The sequence below is a fragment of the Manis pentadactyla genome, chromosome 4 (assembly GCF_030020395.1).
Source record: "Manis pentadactyla isolate mManPen7 chromosome 4, mManPen7.hap1, whole genome shotgun sequence".
NCBI classification, from domain to species: domain Eukaryota; kingdom Metazoa; phylum Chordata; class Mammalia; order Pholidota; family Manidae; genus Manis; species Manis pentadactyla.
Window position 1 is genome coordinate 165,940,202 of NC_080022.1, and position 8,781 is coordinate 165,948,982.

The window sequence follows — 8,781 nt, forward strand, 5'->3', positions numbered from 1 at the left end:
ATACAAAGCAAGGACCCAAAATGGAGTAGAGTTCTTTCTATTCATAGTGCTGAGGGGATCCCAGAGGCAACGTGAGAGGGAGAGCTAGGAGGGGTCCCAGGAGAAGCCGGGAAGGGACGCGGCTATAAGCAGGGCCTTGGAGAGGGCCCCTCAGGCAGCAGGCGCAGCAATAAAGGCCCCACGGGGAAAGTATGGGCTGTACTCAGGGCACAAGTCGCCCCGTGTGGCTACAGGGTGGGAGACAGGATGGAAGAGCAGGGTGCTGCTTCCTGTGGGCCCCTAACACCGGCGTGGGGATGATGATGACTGTGACTCAGGGCTGGGCTGATGTAGCTTCACATATACTAACTAAGTTTTATAGCAAATCTCGAAGGTATCTGCTATTTATTCCCCTTTTACAGCTGAGAAACATAGCTCGGCAAGACTACCTTGCCCAAGACCCCAGAGCTAGTAAATGGCAAGGCTGGGGTTTGAAATGGGCATGTGTGACTCTAAGGCTTATAATCTTTCCACTTGTGTCCCTTGGGTGATGGAGCCAGAACAACCAGCAACAGGGTGGAGAGAGTGTTCTGGCAAAGGCTTGGAGCCTTCATTTCAGGGGCCCAAGGAGGGTCCTTGTGGGGCCATCCAGTCATCCAGCAACGCCCAGGAGAGGGAGGGGGTGGTGTATCTTGAAAGGACAGACTTGTCTGAATCCCAGCTCTCAGGCCCTGAGGAATCTCCATGGACTGGCAGGATGATGGACAGCTGGGGATGGGCAGAAGGGTCCAGGCAGAGGACCCCCGAGGTGGGACCTAGAGCTGCAGTGTGGCCCTGTTGATTTTCTGCCCCCTCCACTAGGCCTATGTGGCTCTGTGCCAGGCTCCCACTGGCGCCAGCCTTCTGCAGCCTGGGTGGGGTGTGAGGAGCAGAGGGGAGGGGGTGCTGGTGGTGGCTTCAAGGTTAAGACACTGGGATCCCTTTTCTCCTTCCCCTAGAGGGTTCCAGCTGTCCCTGCCACTCTTTGTGGGAGGGGTCAGGGGATCTGGGAAGGGGAACGAGCCTTTGGAAATATTTCAATGGGGTGAGCTTATCTTCAACCTCTATCCCCCTGTCTGAATTCCAGCCCCCACTCCAGGCTTCCTGCCTCCCCAGACCAGCCCCTTGCCCGTGCCCTTCCTCCCCACCCCACCCCCAGCATGACCACCTCTGCCTTCAGCCGGTTGGCCCCAGAGTTGCCTGGCATGGAGCTGAGGGTCCTTCAGACAGACAGGGCTCCCACTTAATCTCATCTGGCCTCGGCCAAATCTCTTTGTCTCATCTGTACAGTGGGTCCAAAATACCTTTCTGGCAGGACTAATGAGATGATCATATGGAATGTATGGCTGTGAAAGGGCTTTGTAAACTTAACATGCTGTACAAATGTCATCTGCCATCACTGAGTGGCACCTCCAGAGGCCCCAGGTAACAGGTGGCTGCGTGGCTGGGTTTAGCCACTTCGGTGGCTCTGGTTAGCCCCTGGGCCTCTAGGTTCTCCAGGGCCTCACCTCCACTGTGAGGCCAGACTTGGGTCCCAGAATCACACTGTGGCTTCCACTGACACCCCCAAACCTGTCCTTCCTGTTGGCCTTAGTGTCATGCCCCCCAGGCCTAGACTGTAGCTGCCCCTTTGTGATCAGTGGAGGTCCTTGACAATGGAGGGCTGCCTGGTATCAGGGTATCAAATTTGAGTTTTGATCAGCCCAAGACAGCCTCTGTGCCAGTTTGCCAAGCAGACTTCCCTTCTGCCAGGAGAGGCATTGCCATGCTTCCAGATGGGGGCACCAAGCCCCTGCTCCTGGCATCCATGCTCCTTCCCAACACTAGTCAGGCACCTGGTGGGGGTAGGGGATGCCACAATCTGGCCTGGACTGCAGCCTTCCCACCACAGGCCCTGCCCCTCACCTGACTCACTCTTCTGGGTTTGCCTGGCTCCGGGCCTTCTGGCAGCCTCCCTGGAGAGGCGTGAGGCAGGCCCCAGCCTGACAGGCATGTGGCACTCTCTGGGCACATGCCTAGCCCATGTGTTACCTTAGGAAGAGGTGGGACTTCTATAGCTGCCTAAGGGGCTTCTGCAGGAACCTAGTGTGATTCTGGCAACTTCCTCAGTCCTACCCTGGCTTTCAGCCACTCATTCCCCTGGAAGGGATGAAGCAAGGATCTCACTCTCAGGGCCTAATGGCTGCTTACTAAAGCATCAAGGAGGTGGCGTTTTGATAGGGAATCTAGGTTGTGGTTCTCCTGGCAGAATCCAGTCTCACTTAGATTTTGTTTCCTATTTTGTTTTAACTGAACTTTGAGCTCCTTGTGAACAAGGCACTGTTTCTTGCTAGTCAATCCCACACCAGTGAGATGGATGTGTGGGGGATAAAAGAATGGGTGGGGGACAGAGGGCCAGATGGCTGGGCAACAAGAAGGGGAGGACTGTGCAGACAAGAGCTGACAGCCCCCCACCAACCCCCCAAACAGCTGGCCTGGATGCTCACGGCCATGGCATTTCACAGAAGAACTGGGCTGGTGGAACCAGGCTGCAGAATCTAGGAGGAGAGGGATGATGGATCAGGTAGCCCACCCTTAACATGTACAGCTCCCTGACTGCGGCGATCACATTCTCCCTCCGCCTCCCCCAGCACAGTTCCTCCTGGTCCCAGGGCAAGCCCTGGCCTCTTCCCCTCCAGTACACTTCCAGGAGAGTTATACAGGGCTCCGTGTCTCACCTGCAACCCGCTCTTCGGACCACTGCCATCTCTCCTGCACAGCCCATCCCCACTGTCCAATCCAGTGGCTCCCCCGAGCCCTCTCCCTCCCAGGCCTCCCTGTGGTGCCTGCCCTGAGATCACCTGCTGCCTCCTCCAGGAAACTTGCTCCTTCCTGAGACTTCCTTGATGCTGCAAGATCCAGACCTCCCAACCTTCTAGATCACCTAAGCAGGGTGACCCCAAGGGCTCTCCTTCCCTCTGTCCCATGGGGACCTCACCCAGTGGCTGGCAAATGAATAAAAATGTTCCACTGTAGCCCTGGCATCTCCCTGCTCCTGACTTGCATAACCAACTGCCACCCGCCTTTCTCCCCTGAATGTCCCACAAGCTTCTCAAACTCAACATGGAATCCTTGATCTTCCACCCAAGATCCTTCTAGCTCCTCCAGGGCTCCCTGGTAACTACCTCCATTCCCCCCATGCCTACGAACAGCCAAAAGCTGCACCCCGGGGGTCATGCAGACTCCCCTCTGCCTTGCTATGTCTCATCTGGTCTGGTGCCAAGGTGAGTTCATTCTCCCTTCTTAATATTTCCTGAATTGCTTCCCTTTTCCTCCCCTACTGCTAGTCGTGTGCTGAAAGCACCAAACTCCCAGCCCGTCTTCCTGCCTCTCCTTCCAGAACACTCTCCTGCTCAGACCACCTCAGTAGCTTCCCATTCAGTTCAGATTCCTCAGCTTGGCATTCAAGTCCCTTGTTTCCATTGTTATTTGTCCTGGTCAAGGTTAACAACTCCTCTCCACTCCCCATTCTTGTGCCGTTGCTCCAGCTGTTTCCTCAGCAGGAAATATTCTCTCCACCTATTTTCCATCCCCACCATCCAAATCCTGGATATTCTTCAAGGCTCAGATCAAAGCCTCCCTTCCAGGACCATCCTGGGGGGTCCCTGCAGCCACAGGGACGTCCTTCCTCATGGGAACCCCTGTGCCTCCTGGTTGGCCTTGCACACAATGTCCTTGGCATTCAGGGCATCTCACTGGAATGCACTTGGGTCTGGGGGTGGAGTCTCACTCAGGTTGCCTGCTGAGGAGGAAGGAGCTCAAGTGTTCATCCAGGATGGGGGTTCCTTTTTGGTAACTGTACCTCCATTCCCCCACTCTCAGTCCTCATGCTTCGGGTGGGCAGCACCCCCGTCCCAGGGATGGAGCACATGACCTCCACCGTGGCCAATCAGCAATCGCGTCCTGCTGCCTCAGGGATGCGCCCGCCAGAACCAGGGACTGAGGTGCTTGCTGTCTTGTCCTCGGGCTTGAACCTGCACCTGTGCAGCCATCTCATCACCACAAGGGACGAGTCTGTAGGAGGAAATGGAGGCACGAGATGGAGAGGGAGAAACTGGGTCCTGGGATGTTGCTCCAGCCTCTCAATCGAGCTGTGCTTACAGCCACCCTATCTCTGGACCTTTCACTTCTGATGGACAGTAAATTCCCTTAAACCACCCTGGCTGGGATTCTCCCTCTTGCAACACAAAGAATCTGAACTGGTGTACAGGGTGAAGACAGAGGCACTCCAGGTGGCTGGCTTCTGGGCTAGGCAGCATCTTCCAGGAGGTCATGGTGTGACCTCTCTTTGCTCCAAGGTTGACAAATGGAAGATTGGCTGCTCTGTACCCGTGGCCCACACATTCGGTGTAGACTGCTGGCATCCCAAGGTCCAGAGGAGTAGAATGAGAACCATCTGGACTGCTGATTGAAGCCTTAGGCCCTGGGGTAGGGCTGGGCCCCTTCAATGTGGATGCTGAGCCAGGGCCCAGGCCAGAGAGCATTGAGGGCTTCTCGGGGGTGGGATGAGGGGGAGGCATCAGGCTCCCACTGGATGGTGCAGAAGGACCCCCAGATTCTGTGAGTCACTAAAATATGGGTGGGGGATGGGAGCATTCCTAGGCTTTTCCAAAGGGATCAGTCAGTGCAGGGAGGAGACCCAATCCCACCTTTCCCAGGGGGGCTTTGGGAATACTGCTGGAAACAGCTGGAGAAGGGATTGCCAGGGAGGAGCAGAGGGATTGGGAAGTGCCCGGATGCTGTGGGAAGAGGGCAGGACTGAATGCCCTGGGAGAGATGGAGCGGGTGAGAGTTGAAATATTCCTGAATGTTCTTGCATGATGCAGCCTTAGGGAAATGTTCTTGGACTCTTGTCTGACATGGCTTGGGAGTGGGGGCTGGGGAACGGAATGGGTAGGATTGAGGTGTGGAAATGGGGACTATTGTGAGAAACCCTATCTTCAGCTGGGCCTGGAAGGAAGCCCTGTGAGTGGGAATGCAGACGGCCACACAGGTCTGCCTTGGAGAGATGATTGGGTGCCCACCTGAATGAGGATTTCACGTCAGAGGCCACCAAGGGTGTGTGCTGAGGGCTGGGGGCCTTGATGAAGTTGGAGGGAGATCTGGAGCCTGAGGAGGGTCCAGAGCAGGTGTAGCTGGGAGAGGTCAGCATGAAGTCAGGGGTTTTGGGGGCAGCTTAAGAAGCAGGGGCAGGAGGCTGAAGGAGCCCTCTTTGCCTCAGCTCCTCTGTACCCAGGCGCTGGGGCTCACTCTTGTCCCCTGGCCTTCTGTGCACCAGCTGCCATAAAGCTAGGGAGAAATCTGCTTTGCATTATCAGAGGAGCTGCCTCCCCCAGGCATATGGTCAGCAGACCCCCTCCCCCACCCAGAGCATCATGGGAAATGTCTTCTCCTGACCCCAGCTCTGGCCCGGCCCCTCCTTCCCCTGGAGCACTGGGCCATGGGCTCAGGGGTCCCCACCAAGCCCCTCCCCATCGGATGTTTCCAGTCTTGCATTGTTCCAAGTCGCAGCTCATTGCACTGGATGAAAGAGGGGAGGGAGGCTCTAAGGGGACAGAAGGGGCTCTGGTGGGCCAGCAAAGATGAAGGGTCTCATCCTCTAGCTTAGAGAATCAAAGAAACAAAGAGAGATTCCCCAGCCTGAGCAGAGAGGACAGAGGCCTGGTCGGGGGAGGGAAGGGAGAACTATAGGCCTCAGCCCACAGAGGCAGAAAAGGAAGAAGCAAGGGAGCATTTGTTTGTCCTCTGAGCCCTTAGGGGGCTCAGAAAGAGTCTTCACTCTGGGAGGTACGAATGGCTAGAGATGTGTGATGGCCACTAGCCACATGCTGCTACTGAGCACTTGTACTGGAGCTGGTCCAAATTGAGATGTGCTGCAAGGATGAAATACATGCTGAATTTTGAAAGCAGTAGGAAAAACAGTAACATTTCATTAATAATATTAAAATATTGAATATATGTTGAAATAATACTTTAGCTCTATTGGGCTAAATAAAATACCTTATTAAGTTCACCTTACCTGCTTCTTTTTACTTTTGTTGTGTGATTACTAAAAAATTGAAAACCACATATGTAACTTGCATTTTATTTTCACTGGACAGTGTGGTTTCAGAGCACATTCATTTATTTGTTCAACAGATTTTTACAGGGTACCAGCTATATGCCAGGCAAAATACTGAGAATTAGAAGATGAGCAAAACCAGATGCTGTCTCTGGATTCCTGGAGTTTACAGTAATCAAATACTCACTCAGATGGGTGCCTAATTGCAGAAAGATAAGTGGGTTAAAGAAAAGGAGTGGAACATGATGTTTTCTGAACGTGAAACCAGGAACCCGGGTCTGTGTCCAGAGTACAGTGAAAGCTTCCTCAAGGAAGCACTGAACTGTGGGAGGGGGTTGTGTATTACAGAAGGGACAGCATGTACAAAGTCCCTGTGGCTAGAGGGAATGTCAGTGAAACAAGCATTGTAAGATGGCTGGTCTGGGGAGCACAGGGAGTGAGGAAGAGGATGGCTGGAGCAAGGCATCGAGTCTGGAGGAGTTGGCAGGGGTCTCATGTGGCCCTCGAGGCCACAGGAAAGATAAAGCTAAGAGGGCATTTTCACCCTTACAGGGCAATTAGAGAAGGAATTTGAGGTTGGGCGGAAGGAGGGCAACCAGGTTTCTTCACAGTGGGGCAGAAGGAGGGCGTAGGATTCGCTGGTACAATGTCTTTAAGGCTCTCTGGACCCCACCCCAGGAGCCCTGGGCTGTGCCAGTCACCTCTGTACCCTTCTCCAATCCTGCTGCTCTGAGGAGTTTTGCAGAATGCCCTCTTTGCACCATCCCCACAGCCCCTCCTTTACTTCAGGCCATAGCTGACTCCCACCTCCTGGCCTACCCTGCACCCTGACCCTACACACTGCAGCCAGAATTAGTGTGTTCTAGAATGGAAGTCTGTCTATGGCACCCTCCCGCTTAAGACCCTTCAGTGGTTTCCCAGGGCTCTAAGAATGTAGCCCGATCCCTCAGCGTGTCTCTGTGAACCTGGCACCATCCGCCCCTTTGATCTCTGCTAGCTCCCCGGGCTCCAGGCAAGGGAGCCTCCCCGGCCCCCGAGCTCTGCTCTGTCTCTTCGGGGTCTTTGCTGAGCTTGTTCCTCTGCAGAGAACGCTCTCCTCCCCCAGCCTGCTGACTTCACTCATCTGTAGGGCTCAGCTTCAGTGCTCTTTTTCTGACGATCCTTCCCTAATTCCTGGTGGAGTGAGCCTTGACTGGGATCCCCATTCACCCCAGCAAGGCACTGCACACCTCTCCACTGCCCCCCAACCCTAACCCACACTGTCAAGAACGTAAGGTCGCTGAAGGCAGGGATTTGTGCCCCTCTCTTTCCCACAAGCATCTGGTTCTCCCCAACAAACAAGAGGCATTTCCCCATCAGAATAGGGGCTCTCTTAGGACAGGAGCGGTACTTCCCTCATCAGATTAGAGGGATCCTTAAGTGTGGGACTGTGTCTTTCCCATCAGATGGGAGCCTCCCTCAAGAGAGGCTGTCACCCCATCACAATGGGGGTTACCCAAGTACCGGGATCATTTCTCTTACCTACTCTGAGCCACCCCTCTCCCCTCCCAACCCTCATGTCTAGAGGTGGGAGACGGAAGGCAGCCTCCTTTCCACCTCATGCCTAACTCTTGGCTGCAGTCCGGCTGGTCTCTCCCAGCATCTCGATATCAGGAAGTCTTGTTTGCTGTTCTTTCCGAGAAGAGCAAGCCTCCCGTGGCCTCCCCCAGCAACCACAGCCAGCCCCACCAGAAGCCCTGGCCAAGCGACCAGAGAGGGGCACAGGCCTGGGGCTGGGAACCGGGCAGCTCCTTGGCCAGGCAATGCTCAGAGCCAGGCTGGCAGGAGCTGGGGTTGGGACCTTCGCTGGAGGGCCAAGAGGGCGGGGACTGCCTAACTCCAGGCCAGCCAGCCCGTCTCCCGCAGGCCGTCTGGAACCAGATCCCATGCGCGCGCGCGCGCGTGTGTGTGTGTGTGTGTGTGTGTGTGTGTGTGTGTGTATGTGTGTGTGTGTGTGTGTGTTCCAGGCCATGTGGGTGGCTGGGAGCCACAGGGTTGTGACCTGGCCCTCCTGGCTCCCCTGTGGTCAGTTTCACTTCTGACATCTGGTCAAGTTCACAGCTGGCCGGCTTCCTGCATGGCTGTTTTCATTTTCTCTCTCCCAAGTCTGGGGGCAAAGGGCCCCCACTCCTTCCCTAACCCACTTAAATTAACTCCATGGCTACACATATGAATTTGCTGGGTTTCTACTAAAACTTCCCCATTTTCGGGGTGGGGGGGAATAGGACAAGCATTCACTGAGTTGCAAATTATACCTGGGTCCCTGCCACACACAGCCCTCGTTGACTCAAACCACACGTGCTTGCAGAAAAATCTCTACATTCTTTTTCTCTTTGCTATTTAATGTTCATCATTTATGTTTTAAGTGTAGGTCCCAAGAAATGATTACACAGGATGCGAGGGGGAAGTGACAGGGGATCTGGAGCTCACAGCCCAGAGGCTGGGGAGGCCAAAAGGGCTCCATCTCAGCCCAAACGGAGGCAGGAAGGCCCCCAGAACAGAACACATGCTAAGACATACTTACAACCCTCCCAACCCCCTCCCCAACTGCTGGGGAAGAAAATAAATAGACTCAAATCCTGTCTGGCTCCCCAGGTGCACAGGTGAGCGCGGCCAGAAGGTGA